The following is a 16,834-nucleotide window of genomic DNA, read 5'->3' on the forward strand; positions in this document are numbered from 1 at the left end:
ACCTTCACGACCCTCTCTAAAATTCATGAATTTATCCACAGTAAAAATTGCCAGAGTAACTGTGTAATTTGAAGTCTTTGGGGAAGTTCATTCCTTTTGGGTGCTTTGACTTCAAGCATCTTTCCATTTTTGCCAGACTGAGGAAAAATTTGGAACTTATGATTACTTCCAGGAGTTACCATACCAATATTGTCCTTGTATCCCACTTGAAGTGTGGGGTGTGTGCCAAGTGCCATGTGCTGTCCACTGTGAGGGTATGTTTAAATGCAGAGGGGTTTGCCCACAGAAATGCGACTGAGATCTATGACTCGCTTCATGTAATGTCTGAGAATAAAGGGTTTTTACATGGCTATGATTTCCCACCCTTGTTAGCTGAGCCAGATTTTCAAGGGTGGCCTAGAAATAAGCGTGCCTACTATGCCAAGACCATCAAGTTAGAAAGTCCCTGTTTCCTTCTCCCACCATTCATTGTAATTGTTTTGGATTCTTTTGACTTTGATTAAATGAGACAACTAAAAGTTTTGAAATCTGACTGCTCATGGCTATTCTTCTCAAAGCTCTCCGTTTTGTCAAATTTTTATTCTAATCCTCTTTTCCTGGAAGCTAAATAGTGACAGGTCCCTCCCACTGACCTCTGCCCTTGTGTGCCTCACCCCAATGCTGTTCACACATGCTGCTCATGTTAAAAAAATACACAGAGATTTGAGGCAGAGGGGTTAGCATGTCAAGAAAAAGTGTTTGATGGAATAACTTGACTGAAGGTGGTCAGCTGCATCAGCAAAACACTCTGAGCATATTCTTTGTCCACTCCCTCCCTTTGTGTCCCCTGAATACCTTCCAAGCATTTGAGAGCTGCAGTCATATTACCTGAGCTCACTTTTGAGAGACACACCACAGAGGTTCCAATGTTGCAACTCAGCAGCTCCTCCACCACCAAGGGGTTATCCTGATGAAATGTTACTATTTCCTGGTTTAGGCTTATAGTTTTAGTAGTTTCATGCCACCTCTATTTCTATAGGATAATTTTAACTCCATAGCCAGCCTTTTTCTGGAAAGTATCAAGGCAATCAAGGTAACTTTTCATTGCTACTCAAAATAAACAGTCTATACTTTCTAGCAGTTTCTCAGTGTTTCTTTCATTCCTTAGTGATTTCTAAACTTCTCAGTTTTCTTTTTAATGCCAAAACAGATTGCTAGACTCTGGGGCATTAATTGCACCCTAGGTACCAATCATTTTATAAAAACCTGCCCACAGATGTTGCAATGAGCATTGCAAAGTTCCATGAGTACTTTAGAAATGTTGGCCTTTTTTCAGAATCAAGCAAAAAAAATCTGACCATGGGATCTTTTGAAATATTTACCTTCACACATTGCAAAGTATATTTTCACCTCCCTGAGAGGATTTTGAGACATGCTGCATATATATGTGTATGGATATATATATATATATATATATATATATGATCTTCTAACGCCTCCATTCAATGTGTGTTGAAAAAGTACAGCCTGTTTCTTACTTCTCTGAGTTTATCATAGGAAAAGGGGGAGAAAAATAAAGACTCAAAATTTTTTGCTTTCAAGAGAAAATAATATTTGTGACATTGTGGAAACAGGAAGGAAGGAAGTTCTTCTTCATTCACTCAGAGGTAAAAGAGCTGGTTTTGATCCTGAGAGCTTCTAATATTTAGAATCATAGATTCATAATTTCTATGCTAGACAAGGAATTAATTCTGTGATTCCTCGATAAAATTATTTTGATTGAGAAAGATCCTTAAGGTCACCGTGTCCAATTGTTCACAACAGTGTACCCAAAAGCCACATCCATGTTTTTCAAAAAACTTCCAAGGATTCCACCACTTCCCTGGGTACCTTGTTCCAACAGCTAACCACCTCTTCAGCAAAGAAATTTTCCTAATACCCAATCTAAACATCCTCTGTGGAACTTAAGGACATTTCCTTTTGTCCTGTCACTTGTTAGGAGATCTGTCTACACCCTCCTTTCAGGAAGATGTAGAGAGTGATAAGGCCCTCCCTGAGCCTCCTTTTCTCCAGGCTAGACAATCCCAGCTCCTCCAGCTTCTTCTCACAGGGCTTGCACCTCATTGCCACCGCTAGCAAAAGCAATAGACAGAAAAAGACAATGAGAATGAGCAGATTGATAGCTCTACATCCATAGAGCCCTCATATGCAAGCCCCAGTTAATCACGTTACGTGTGAGGTTATTAACACCATCCGCAGTGACCAGATGAATACAGATGACTGAGTGAAAAGATCAATTTCAAATACATCCTGCTTTGTTTTCTGTTGGCAGCCAATTATTTTCTACCTTAGTCTGGCAGTGTTTTCAGTAATAATAAAACTATCTTAGGGAAGGAGTGTTTCTCAGCATTTCACAATAATGTGAGATCTTTATCACAACTAAGCTTTGTGAACTGAATCATATTCCTTCAGCTAGCTCTACATGATATTATGTAATTACAGTAATACAGATATAATTTTTTAAAACATACTTTGTAACTATTTTTCTTTTACTTTCTGTAACTTTTTGAGAGCTTTCTTAACACACACTTGTGGAATTATCGTAGAAATCCATGGAAATATTGTGATGATATGATGTATGTTAAAAATATGTTCAAGTAATTTCTGGGTATTATATTTTCATAAACTAATCTCTTGTATCGTAAAGGGAGCAATTTTCACTTTTTTATACAGGAAAATATTACATCCAAGATTTGTGATATAAGATCTGAATTAAGTTTTCTCTTTTATGGAGGATCCAACTAGCTTTGTTTTGTCAGATTGTCCAAACCAATGTGTTTGAAAGGGAAATTCAAACCTAATAAACCATTCTTTTGTAGACTTCACAATGTTTGGCCCTCAGCTTTGAAAAGAACACTGTTTTGTTGGAAAAAAAATGTTTTCAGAAGTGATACTTTTAAAGTGATGTTGAGACATCTCAAAAATACTTGGCATCAGCTAAGCTCTGCTCCAATTAAAGTCAAAAGATGTATTAACACCGCCTCCAACATTCACTGAATATTGTCAGAAAGTCTCACTTTACAAAATTTTATTCAGAGTTTATGAGATTAAAAAGTACTTTTAAAAAAAGAAAAACAAATATTGCCTGGTCTGCCAGCCACTCTGCAGGCTGAGTCAAGGAGGATTGTTTCTGACTTTTGCCACATCACCAATAACAAAATACTTTGCAAGCACTTTTTCAACTCATTAACTTTATGCAGGTCCATAACACTGAAGAAGACTGTACAACTCTTAGTGATGATGACAGAATCTATCCCAGCAACTAAAGCAAATCTTTAACATGATTATGCTGATGCAAAAAACAGTAGAGTATCTCACACACATCTTTAACAAATCTCTGTGTGTTCCCATTCAAGCAGAATGGCTTAGCTCTAAGTATTCAGACAAGAGATAATGTTTACTGATAAAACTGTGATTGTAGAAATTTGTCTGTTCATACTCTCTGTGAACAGAATTCCTCTTTACAATAGGAGGACCTGCTTACACATCATGAATGAAACAGAGGCACACATCTCTTATAAATGCTTGCTCATTGTTTTCAGAGCAACAGTACTGTACTCAAGAGGGGCTGTACTGTGCCAATCCACGTAAGATTTAAAGTGTTACCTTCCTCTCACCAGTCTGAGGATTTAGCTCAAGCTGTGCATACCTCCTGGTGACAAAGCCCCAAAGGTGTGTTGTGCAACTTCCCTACCAGACTCTAGAAGTGGGCATGACATTAATGTGTGATTGTTTTTGTGTGGGTTATGTCTTTTTCTTAAACAATTCTCTGAACAGAGGCAATACCCACCAGCTCTGATATGGATCCACCAAGGCCAAGCTCATCAGTGAGGATGGTGGCACCTCTGGGATGATGCAGTTATCAACAGCCAGAGAGAGGAGTGAGAATATGTGAGATGAACAACTCTGCTGACATCAGGGTTGGTGAAGGAGGAGGAGGAGCAGTTGCTCCAGGCACCAGAGCAGATTCTTATACAGCTCTTGGTGAAGCAGCTGTGCCCCTTGTGTCCCCATAGAGGTTCATAGAGGAGCAGACACCCACTTGCAGCCTGTGGAGGGCCCCACACCAGAGCACGGGATCCCCAAACGGGGCTGTGATTGTGTGGGAAGCCCACACTAGAGCAGGGTCTGGCAGGACCTGTGTCTCTTTGGAGAGAGAAGCCCACACTGCGGCAAGTTTGCTGTCAGGAACCCATGGGGGATTCACACTGGAGCAGCCTGTTCCTAAAGGACTGCACCCCATGGAAGGAACTCACACTGGAGCAGTTAATGAAGAACTGTAGCCCATGGGAAGGACTCATGTTGGAGAAGTTTGTAGAGAACTGTTTCCTGTGGGAGGGACTCTGTGTTGGAGCAGGAGAAGAGTGTGAGTAGTCCCTCACCCTGAGGAGGAAGGAATGTCAGAGCCAAATTGTGACCAAGTGACCACCGTCCCCTTCCATTCCCCTTCCTCCTGTGGGATGGAGGAGGTAAAGAAAATCATGAGTTAAGCCTGGGAAGAAAGGAGGGGCATGAAGCATTCACATTTGTCTTCCAAAGTAAGAAACCCTACTTCTCAGGAAGTAGAAGTGAATACAGGAGTACAGAACAAATCTTTACTTTTCCTCAGCTTCCGTGCTTGCCCTTTGCTTTTGGTTTATTAAGCTGCCTTTATCTTGACCCTTAAGTTTTGTTTGTCTTATATTCTCACCCCCACCCTCATGCTGCTGAGGAGGGAAGTGATAAAGCAGCTTGGTGTACACCTGGCATCCAGCCAAGGTCAACCAACCACAACATACTAATATTTTGATGAGATAGTTCCTACTCTTTGGGACTGACTCATTTTTCAATGAGTGATGAAAAGAAAATTCTATAATCTAGTTTTAAAGAAGCATTAATGAAGTATTGCATAACTCTTATCCTCAAACACACACAAGCTACCTCACACATTACAGAAATTTAAGTATCTTGGTGTTATAAGACATAATTCTTGTCACATCAATCTCTTTTGACTATATTTTTTGCCATGACACATTTTCTAAGCTTATTTTAGTCCCTTTCTTCAGGTAAAGAGTAGTACTCAGTAAATATTACAACACTTTCTAGTTTTGAAGTCCAAGCGGTTGAAGAACACACTTTCAATTAGAAGAGGAGAAAAAAAATCAAACCAAAAGAGCTTTTAAAGACTTTAGAGCATACTTCCTCATCTACCAAGAGATTATTCTGTCCCTTGCATATTTGATGCAGCCTTCTGCCATATCAGACAAAGGTACTGCTCTCAACTGAATCTCGTGGAGCTGAACTGTATCTTAGATACACAGACAATGCTGGATTTTATAAGATCCAGGGATTTTCTTTCCCCTCTTCTCCCGTTGTGTGTGCCAGTGGTCCCCTGCTTCCTGTCTCCAGCTGATAGTGGTGGGATGGTGGAGGGTCAGGGAGAAGGGGAGGGGGTGGCTGGGGGCTGGCAGTGTCTGACAAGTGAAACAGATGATGCTGCACACCACCTATGTAAACAGAAATAGGCGCTGGGGCTGATGGAGCGCAGAGATATGACCCTGCCCATAGAGCCGCTGAGTCTAGACTCCAGATGTGCTCTCTCTGTTACCAGGCCAATTCAGATCCTACTGGTAAATATTTCTACCAGATGACAGTGGGCTCAGTTACAGAAATGAGGACAAAGGACAAAAATAGGCAGAAAAGTACTGGGCATTATTGCTGCTTAGAAAAATATTCTGCATAGTTTTGGAGATGTTAAGGGGCAATTATTTAAACAGATCATATACATTCTTTTATTTTCTTACCATGTTCAGCTGAAAAAGTTCCAAGTCAAACTGAAGGCTATTTAGGCAAATTAGTCACTTAAAATGAACTGAAACAGAGGTCTGTAAAGGATAAAATAAAATTTATACTAGAATTTTACCATATGGACATAAAGAAATGAGAAAAAACAATAGTGTTGATAACCTCGGGCTGGTAAATACTTTATTGGGGAGTGAGAGTTGTATGATTTATTTACAGAAATGAGTGATTATGGAACAAGGACATTCTACAGAAACAAAATTCAGGATAGAAACCCCTGTCTGCTGTTGTTTCATTGCCCCATACGTAAGATTGTGACTCCTGCTCCATGTGGTGTTCAGAATGTCGTAAAGTGTGTTAATTAAGCAGCAACCAAGCACCACTGATGAAATCAAGGCTCTGACAGGATTTGATATGTTACTGCTTTACATCTGCCTCAGAAAACTAGAGCAAAAAGCAGAGTTCTGCAGTGATCTGTGCTCTTTTCTCTGCCTTCTTCTTCATATATGGTATTGTGCCACATAACCACAGGCTAAAGATGTGTCTTTGCAGAGACCTGCAGTTCTACACAATATATGCTAAGGGACTGGAAGCACAGGAGAATTTGCACAAATATTAAAAGTCCTCTGTTTGCATCCCATGTTTGCAAGATGACTGCCAGTAAGTGATTTCAGCAGGAGATGTGGACAGAAGAAGACACATGGCTTTAAATGCTCTCTTTCACTAATTGACAAAAGTAGGAGTCCTGCTTTTCACCCTTTGGTTGAGCCTTCCTGAGATTGTCTGGCAGATGAGTAGGACAAAAATCACAGTACATCAATGGAGGTAAGACACAGATTTTCAAATATAAATGGAAATTAACAAACAAAGTTGATTTTCAAATTTTCTTTCATATAATCAGAAGTTTCTATGAATGTTGTTATATTGTTTTGTAAACCATTTATCAATGGTTACATCTTTATTACATTAAAGATGTCTCTTGGCATGTCTCATACTGAATATGCTGGTGAGAAATATATAACCTCAGCCTTGCAAGAGTATTTTAGGGGTGTTTTCTCCTCACCCCAGTAATTGTTAGCCAAATACTTTTATGACACATATATATGGGCATGCAAAAAAGCAGCCAGATCAGCAGAGATTGGAGCCATGATATCTAGAAAAGCAAAGTTAGAAATGGGTTAGCTATTAAAATGATCACATTAAACAAGGAATAGCTTGGTTCCTCACTTTGGACTCATAAACCAGCAGCAGGAGCTTTGAACTGAAGAAGAAAGGCTCCTTAATCTAAATGTTCTTTGAGAAGACCTTTTAAATAGTTAACCTTCTAGTTATGTTATAACTGCAACTTCTTCTGTGCACACCTGTGAAGCGATTACTTTGTGTTCAAGAGACAGAGTGGATTTACTTACTAATTGGCTCTCCTTGCACTATGTTCCTTTGCTTTTTCTCTTCCCTCTCATCTTCCCTTTGTGTTTGAGGAGCTCTAGCCAAATTTTAAATATTCCTGAGGAGAAGTTTGCAAGCAGTGATACAAAATGGTTTGGCTGAATACTCAGACAATATCAGTATATACTCTCTAGTGAGCAGTAGTGTACTGTGAAATTGCTACATTTAATTGGGTTACAGCTGCTGATCATTTTGTGCAGCTATACTGGGGATTTACTAAAAGATTATCTCACTTAACACAGTTTCTTTTCTCACACCTTTTCACCCATATACAAAGGAAAAGTAAGTACAATACTGAGCATACGTGAATCTAGACAGGTGAGACACTGAAACTCTATCTTTGTACAAAAACACAGCACTCCATCCTTCCAGAGGGAACACACTCTTAGGATTTTTAGCCTAGTGGATTGACACCAAGCTTCACAGTACCAAAAATAAACAATTAAAAAATGAAATAAATTAGACATATAAGGCCTGAGGGCAGAGAAGACGCAATACAAAGTTTCTATTTTGGCAGAGAATAAAGAACATTGAGCAGACCCTACAAGAGAAAACAAAAAAAAAAAGCCTTTTGGTTTCTTTCACCAGAGGATGCCTTCTCTTCCATCACTGTCTGTTCTCAACAGGAGCAACATCTAAGAATTGACCCCATTCCCCACTCCTTTCTCTCCTGAGAAGAGCTTTTTAAACAGCAGAGAGCTCTTTGATCTCCTGGATTCCTATAGTTATTCACACCATGGTTATCCAGCAGCTCCACCTCTCTGACCAGGTCAATGAACATACTTGAAGCAATATCACATAGTACTGCCTACAGAATATTAAAATACAGTGAGTTTTCACCTTCTACCTGTCTCTCAGAAAATCTGCTGACTACTCAGCCTTCCCCCCCCATGAATGAATCATCTATTTTTGGCTAACTGGAATCAGGTGAGGACCTAGAGTCAAACTCTAAGAATGGAACGACACATCCCATGTTTTATTTATTAAGGAAAAGAAATGTTAAATGTTCTCAGCATCAAGATGAATTATCCCAAAGGTGTACACAAACATTTTTAATCTAGAACAAAATGCCTGCAAATTAAAGGATGAGAGAAAAAGAGATAGAAACCTATGAGATAATACAAAGCTGAGAATGGGAAACAGCTGACATCTTCATGTACCATTAATACCTTGCCAAAAAATCCAAATTGCCACAAAAGTTTCAAATATAATTACATCAAAAAGGGGCTATAATGTAAGAAGATAAACATTTATTTCAAGACAATTCTAACCTAGTATCTGAAGGAAGTTGCTTTTGTTGGAAGATACTCTTGATAACTGTGATGAAACAGATTTTTGAAACACTGCCTGAAATAAACGAATCCATTTTTTCAGTTTTGCACATAAATATTTGTTTGCCAATACGAATGCATTTTTTTTATACACACATACTGTCTAAAGATATTATCTAGACCGTATAAAAGAACTATTACGTATCATGATCTCTCCCATCTTTTCCCTTTCCCCTTTCCTTTTCCCTTTCCCCTCGCCTTTCCCTATTTTATTTATTTTAATTAGTCTCATAGGTCTTTATTTGTACTTTTAGACTCAAAATCTCTTTGGACATTCAGTTGTGTACTCATGTACAACATTTAGCTCAATGTTCCTAGCATGTGTATTTCTTCTTTTTTATTTAAAAGTTTTCTCCCAGTCTTTGGTCCCTATTGTCGTAGAATATTAGAAGGCAATTCACAAAGTAATAGTGTGTTTAAGTCTGGGGAGGGGAGAAATATATGTATATATGATTTTATCCACACAAAAAATAAAGTTAAAAAAAATGAATAGACATTTATTTTAGCTTTACTCGTTTTTATTTGCAAATAAAACCTGTCACAGTAGTACTGCACTTTTTCTTCTTTTTTTATTTTTTTAAATGGCTAAGGCATCTTTTGATTGTTTTCAGAATAGAGGAGTTTGCCATGGATTACAAAGGGTTGAGAATTGCTGCTCCAGAAAATCCCCACCAGAATGATGGGTTGTTACAATATAAGGCAATTAATGGCTATATTCATTAGATGGTTAGTATGCAAGGGAGAAAGCCTAAATCAGAAAGTCATTTAATTTGCAAGGGAAAAAAAAGACCTCAAAAAGTGCAGAATTTTCAGAGGCAAAACAAAGAAGCCAAGGCACCAGCAGGAATATTTAGAATGGGCCCACACAGGAAGTTTCTGAGCAGAAGACAGGAAGAGATGGGAATTCAGTCATTCCTAGTGAGAGTCAGGAGATAGTTTGGGTTCACTGAGGAATCAGCCAAATTCACAATGAGTTATCCTGGTTCGGAGATAAATCTCTTTAATTCTGGAGAAAACTCACACAGGAAAAGGATCCTGATCTTCAAAAAGCCTCCAGGGAGACTTGAGCACAAACCTGAGGGATGATCCAGACCATGAAATTGTTGTCATATAGCACAGAAATGAGGATAGGGATTGCATTTTTTTCCTTCTATTTTCTGAGCTCATTTTACTAAAGCATTACTGTTTTATCCTTTATTTTTTTAATTGATACAACAATGTTTTAAAAACAGAACATAGATCTGAATGAGTGGCTCTACACTTAGAAATTATGCAATGCTTTCCAAAGGCTGGCAACTGGTAACTTACACTGCTAAATAGCTGAAATGATCCCAGTACATTACTAGTCCCATCCAAGAGAATGCCTGGGTATGGTGTAAGAGCAGGAATGGGCCAAGCACTCCAGTAGGCAGCTGGGATGGGGCCATCCTCTTTGGAAGGTAGGACAGCTGAACAGTGTGAATACCAATCAATTCATTCCAGTTTGCCTCAGCGCCAGAGAATCACACGACTGATTTGCTCACACAGATATAGACTCTGTGTATTCATGTACTGTGTTTAGCATGGAGTCCCAAAAAGGCAAATCATAGACTGGCAATATCAGCCCATTTAGTAGGATTTTTGAAACTCTATGAGAACTGCAAGTATGGGAATTTGTTTCAGGGCAAAGTATCAGTATGACAACAAGAAAGAGATCCTTGACTGTTGGGATTCTCACTCAAATCAATTTTACAGAATCAGAGAGTAGATGAGGTCAGAAGGCCTCTTTGAATATTGACTAGTCTAAGCCAGGAGAATCAAGGAGCATGGGCTGCCCAGAACCATTCTATGTTAGGGATAGGGCTTGGATTGCTTGTTTTCGGTCAGCTTCTGTGATGCTGTGGTGGGGTCATGTGCTGGTAAACCCCTGAGGCTGTAGGATGGCAGTGTTTAAGAGTGGAACTTCTATGGGGTTAGGGGGTTTAGGGTTACTCAATTTTGAATAACTCCAAGGAGAAAGACTGTGCAAAATCTTTGGGCCACCCAAAAATCATCATAGTAAAAGGTTTTTGCCTACAGCTTCTCATCCTTTAACTGGATACCACTGAGAAGTGCATGGCTCCAGCTACCTTGGTCTCTCTTCATACATCAGATGCTCCAGCTACTTCATTCTGTTCATGCCCTTTACTCAACTCACACCAATATTTCCATATCTTTGCTGGGGAGCCCAGAAATGGACCCAGCACTTCAGTTGTGTTTCACTAGGGCTGAGGAGAGGGGAAGGAGCACCTCTCTCAAACCTCTGGCAAAACATCAAAGGAGGGAAAAAATCTTTCAGAAGAATTATCTAGTGATTTCTAGATCCTCCACAAAATTATATCAAAGTGAAAAAAAAGTATTAACTAAGTTAAAAATGTGCTTCTAAATCGACTTTATGGCCTCTTGTGATTTTTTTGGGTGTTTTTTTCTGCTTTTGCACCTGGGACTCCTCATTAGATATCCTACATTCTCATTATAAGAAAATAATATATAGATATAAAATTATGCATCTTAAGGAATAATGAATAAATTTGTAGTATTGATAAAATTATGCTAGTAAAGAAGGAGGATGGATACTGATTAAGAGTTTTTCCAAGGGAGAACTCATGTAACTTGAAATCACATTCCCACTTTTCTAGCACAATAGTCTATACAAATCATGGAAACAAATTATTATTTACTACTCCACTGCCTGTAACAGTCTTAAGCTATGTTAACCTTGATTAGGACTTGCAAACTTAAAACATGGTTTAGATTGAATTAAGTGGTGTTTTAGCATGGTTTTGGTTCATCTTTTCAGTTACTGTTGACAAAGACACAGCAGGATGATCAGTATTTTTGAAGTGCAAGTACTTTTAAGCAAGTACATGGATTGCCTCTAGCAGTGTTTGGAGTCATTTAGAAAAAAATCTGAGGGCTAAAAATTTGGTGCACTGACAACACCCATTTCCTCTCAACATTTTATTTGCCACATTTTGTTAATAATATCAGACCAATGCATTACCACTAGCACAGGGTAAGTGGAAGATAATTATCCTTGGATCCCATGCTTGTAAGTCTCTGTTGTTACTACAAGGATCCCATGGTGTTTCCTGCAGCCCTCATAACCACACAGACCAGATTATGACATCTGCATAGAGGCCACCATGACTGTTTTCCATCAGATTTCATCATTCCTAGACTCTAGGTGTGGATAGCAGGGGAATACAGTGTGCTCACAGGTCTCACCTGGTAGGAAGTCACAATGCAAAGGGAACATGACTCCAGCCCTCAGAGCTGAGAACTGCAAATATAACTCAACACATGCAACACAAACAACAGCAGACCATTAAACCCTCGGGTTCATTCTTATTTGGCTGTGCTGGAATACCCAGGGTTTCACTGGCAGAGATATAACTGCTTCCGGAATTTACCATCAGTACTTTTCCGTCACAAGCAGATTTCCTGGAGGGAGGACAGGGAAAAAGATAAGATGCACAGGACTGCAAACGCCACAGTGTCTCTCCCACATAGCACTGGAGTGCACTCAGACCAGGGCAATGCTTCAGATACTTTGCTACATCTCCAGCAGTAAATGAAACATGGCCAAAGACATCATGAATCATTTTAAGTGCTGGCACGTCCCTGGAATGAGCTTGATCCATGCCTAGCTGGCAACTCCTTTAGGAAACCCCCAGCCATGGCTTAGTGCCAGAGATCATTGTCAGGAGACAGTCCAGCCAAGACTAGAGAGTTCAGCACTGGTCATGCTTTGTGCCCTAGTGCAGACACAGAAATTGTAGCAACATCCAGTCTTGTTCCAGAATATCCAACATTTACATAAAATAAAGTTTATATAAAATAGCCCCTTCCACAAGCCACTGTAGATAAAATAGAAAATGGTGGGAAAGGATTGCCAGATACTTGCTATTAACTTTTTTTTTTTCCTTAGTCCACTGTTTCTGTGGTTCTGTGCAGTATCTAGCCCAAGCTGAACATGGTGCTAATTTGGGGATGTTGGAGGCTCCGGCAAAAATCACGCACATAGATTAAGACACAGTCTTTATTTTGTCCTCTAATTTAATTGCAGTGTACTCCAGGTGGCTAAGAGTTTTCAACTTTGAAGACTTTTTCCTTCTGGAAGCCAAACTGAGATAAGGGTGACTGAAGGCACTATAGTAGATTATTGATTTTTCCTAAGCAACTCTCCCTACTGGTCATGCAAATTAAGACAAAAATTGAGCAGCCTGGTCTACTAGAAGGTGTCCTTGCCAGTGGCAGAGGGGTTGGAACTTCATGATTTTTAAGGTCCCTTTGAATCCAAACTATTTTATGATTCTACAAAAAATGAAGCTTTATTGTGTGTTACATTGTGATGTAACTGACATCTCGTAGAGTAAAATAAGAAACCTCTGCAATTTCGATCTCTAAATTCTTGCAGAACATAACAGCTATAGTTTTTAGAAATTTAGTTTTAAGTCATACTGATAGATTTGTTTCTTTCAAGAGAGCATTTTTTCACAGGACTGTTCTACAAAATAGCTGAAATTCTTCCAGGTAATACCCTTCTCTCTCTCACTTCCCCATCAACTTTCCTTTTGTTTTGCTTCAAAGCCTTCATGTCACCTGTCCTCAGGAACAACTTCTTTACATTGCAATTGAAACTCCATGTTGTAACTCATCTTGATAAAAAGAACAATATAATTCATTTGCACAAGGAATGTCATGGAATTTTGCTTAAAGATTAGCAGAGAAAATGACAAGGAAATTGCAAGCCCAGCCATTTAGCAACTGACTAACCTGACCAGGCTTGACACCCAAAAGTGATCTGGCTGTAATCTGTGAATATGTTATGTCTTGCACAATGCTCCTTCTGCCTTTGGTAATAATTTCTGAATTGTGATCAAGAAACTTTGATTGAAACTGGACACCCTTGTGCTAGGCCTGTGTGCAATCATCCAGACTCCTAAACTGCTACACAGATGCAGAAAAGAGAATAAAATATTAGACCAATGTAAGTTTTTGTTCCAAAGGGATGTATTCCAAAGTGTGATCATTTGTCAAGCTGAGGAGTGGTCTCCAGCTTGCCATTTTCTACAGCAGTGCTACATCCAGCATAGAGACTGCCTTCTAAATGCAATTTGAAAGTGCTTTAAACAGATTTCAATGAGGCAAGGATGACTCTAGCTCACTGAACTGTCATTTCCATTGCAGTAGTATCTGGAGAATTTGTTCATATACATAAACACAGTGAAAAACACCTATCACTTCCTGTTCCACAAGTTTATAGTTAGCAGTGAATAACTGATATGAATTACTAAGCATTCAAAATCATAGTTAGAAGAAGTGGAACTTCCTATTTGGAAGCTCCTATTTTGGAAAAAAAAAAATCCACCATGTGTTTAAGGCTGTTTCACAAAAAATTGACTAATTTCCAGTCAAGCATGATTAAAAGTCCTAAAATGTTACATCCATTTTATAAAGACAAGTTTCTTCAGTCACATAAAGCTTCTGGTAGTAAATGTACCTTCAGACTAATAAAAAATTGAATCTGCAAAATAATTCTCAATATAAGGAGAACTTCCCTGTCAGTCTTTTTCCATTAAACCACTTATAATAGAGATCAGATAAAGTGTAGTCTGATGGAGAACAACGCTTTATTCTTTTTTACTGAAAATAACACTGAAGCACTAAAGTACTATCTTCCACATGATGTGCATTCATTGGAATAATTTGATACAGATTCATTGATTAAAAACACATGTAAACCCATTTCACATCCAGTATGCTGCTGCATACAACCCACCAACAGACCTAACATCTGTTTTTGCAACCTGCATTTTGGTCTAGTTTTGTGCATGTGCATCATTAACAAATCTACAATATCAGTTTCCTGATCTGTGTACTGTTAAACACTTCAGAAGAACTTTTGCTTTGAAATTTGCAATTGCAAAAACTATCATTTCCAGAAGCCCATAGGCAAAAACTCTGTTCCTCTATGGCTTTACAGACTGAACATTTCCTGTTACATTCAAGAAACACCAAGTCCAGTAGGGTGTGGTACACAGTTAGGCACACTGTTTTGTTAAAATAATTGTCTGTTGTCCATCAAATAAAGCATAAACTAAAATAATGCCTTGGGACCTAATGTAACCAGTGGCTTTTATAATAATAAATACACTTACCAAAAAAAATCACATCCAAAACTGATTTTCTGGGTGGTTTTTTTTTCTTTGTTGATTTTTTTGTTTTACTTTGGTGGAGTTTTGGGGTTGGGAGGGTTTTGTTGCTGTTGTTGGTTTGGTTTGAGGTTTCTTTTGACAATCCTTCCTTTCCCAATCTATTGTAGATCATGGAAGCACTGATTACTACATAAAAGTATCTGCTAAAAATCAGAGCTCTCAAAAAGCATAGGCAATCTCTAAATCCTTAAGGTCTGTCTCATACTTTCTTCAATATTTTCCTGCTTTTTTTCATTTAACTGAGACTTGGGAGAGCTTCTTTGGAGTGGAGAACAAGTCAATTCATGCAAACCTGTGCAGAACCTTCTATTTTTCTGTGCAAAGTACTAGCTTAGAGTAAAACCCATTTTCCTCTGTAAATAGAGTTTTCACAGTAATGCAGCCACAGTACATCAACTCAAATTTCTACATCGGCATCAAGAAAAACTGGAGTTACACTACTCAGGGAACCTGTATAACCCACAAACTCACTTTTCTCATTATGCAAATTTCCAAATTACTGAATGAGGTATAAATTTTGAAGTCACAGGGATCAAAGAAAGCTAAAATATCAAAGGCATCTAGAAGACAAAAATTTAGCATCATGGTCTTCAGTCTCCAAAAAGGTCAGTGAGATATCAGTTTCCTCAAGCTGTCTAAGTGCTGGGCATGTAGGTGGTTAAAATCTGTTTCTCCTTTTACTGACTAATGAGAATACTTAGGCAATTGCTAAGGGGATACTGTCAATGTTTTAGGTGCAGATTAGGTGCATTGGTCCAGCCTGGAGCTATTTCCTCCTTATTATTGTTCCATTAACCCTTGTATTTTCAACATTAATTTTAATGGCATTTCATTAATGTATTTTTCTCAACTTTCACTGTAATCTCCTGAAATAATAATATTTTGTAATAGTATGAAAAGAAAGGGAGCCAAGATGTAATGCCAGTGCAAACCAACAATATTCCACTGCACTGTCAAAGGATCTGATGTCTCCTTGTTCTAAGGCATGCTTTCAGTGGAATGGGAAGATTGAAAATGAAAAATAAATGGATTAAGGTAGAACATCACAGGAAAAAGAAATAACTAGAAGTGACTAAAAAAAGGAAGATGTAAGTCACCCTCTACACAAAGCTGATGGAGAAAAACAGGAGAGAGAAAGAATCCCAAGAGGGATAAATTTTTTTATCCAGACAAATTTTTAATTCTCTGTGTACAACTATATAAGTGTCTACAGGACATAACATAGGTCTAAATACTCTCGTTCCCTTTGCTTAATATTCATTATTCAAATGAAAGTTTTTAAGACCCTTTAAAACAAAGATCATCACACTAACTACTAACCTTTTCCTCCTCAGCATCTTCACATAGGGAACGTTTTAAAATTATTCTCTGTATAGATGATGTCCCTGCAAGGCACCTCTGGATTTCTCCATGCAGTGAAGATGCAATTCTTCAGCAGTTTTTCAGCACTTTGCACCTCCCAAATGTGCCTGGAACAGAGGAAGGAGAAAGAGTATTTAACTGAACACTACCCAAAGAAGGAAGGCTAAAGATCAAAGTGGAAAGACAGGATTGTTTTCTTGGGGACACACCTTATTTTCTTTGAGAAAGTCTTTCCCATATTAGTATGATTTGCAATACTGACCACACTGCTACAGATACTACTAAGACAGATCATTATGAGAGGTCTCCAGCCCTAATATATCTTATACTATAACATTAGCTGTGACAGTCACTCTACGACTAGTTTTTATCACAGGTGCACTCCTGTCTGTAGCAAGAAAGCTGCAATTCAGCTTGCAATAAATATAACCCTAGAATAGGTTGATTTTCAAATTTTCACTTTAGATGTAATTTATAAGGATTAGAGGCTATACATCATGGTTCACAGAAACAATATAGAAAAGGCAATTATTAGAACTAATTAAAAATTCACACATCTGGGACTATGGAAAAACATTTCAAAATAACTATTTATCTACCCAAATTGATATCAGACACAGTGAGAATGCAAGAAAG

General features: G+C 38.4%; 1 long non-coding RNA gene across 1 annotated transcript in view; it reads right to left on the reverse strand.

Moving 5' to 3' along the window:
* LOC143693534 (uncharacterized) overlaps nt 1-16,834 on the reverse strand; it is a 243,419-nt gene that overhangs the window by 174,194 nt on the left and 52,391 nt on the right. Inside the window, exon 5 of the long non-coding RNA XR_013181293.1 lies at nt 16,157-16,305. This is a non-coding gene — a long non-coding RNA (uncharacterized LOC143693534). The remainder of the gene's footprint in view (nt 1-16,156; nt 16,306-16,834) is intronic.

Source organism: Agelaius phoeniceus, chromosome 3, assembly GCF_051311805.1.
Source record: "Agelaius phoeniceus isolate bAgePho1 chromosome 3, bAgePho1.hap1, whole genome shotgun sequence".
Taxonomy (NCBI): domain Eukaryota; kingdom Metazoa; phylum Chordata; class Aves; order Passeriformes; family Icteridae; genus Agelaius; species Agelaius phoeniceus.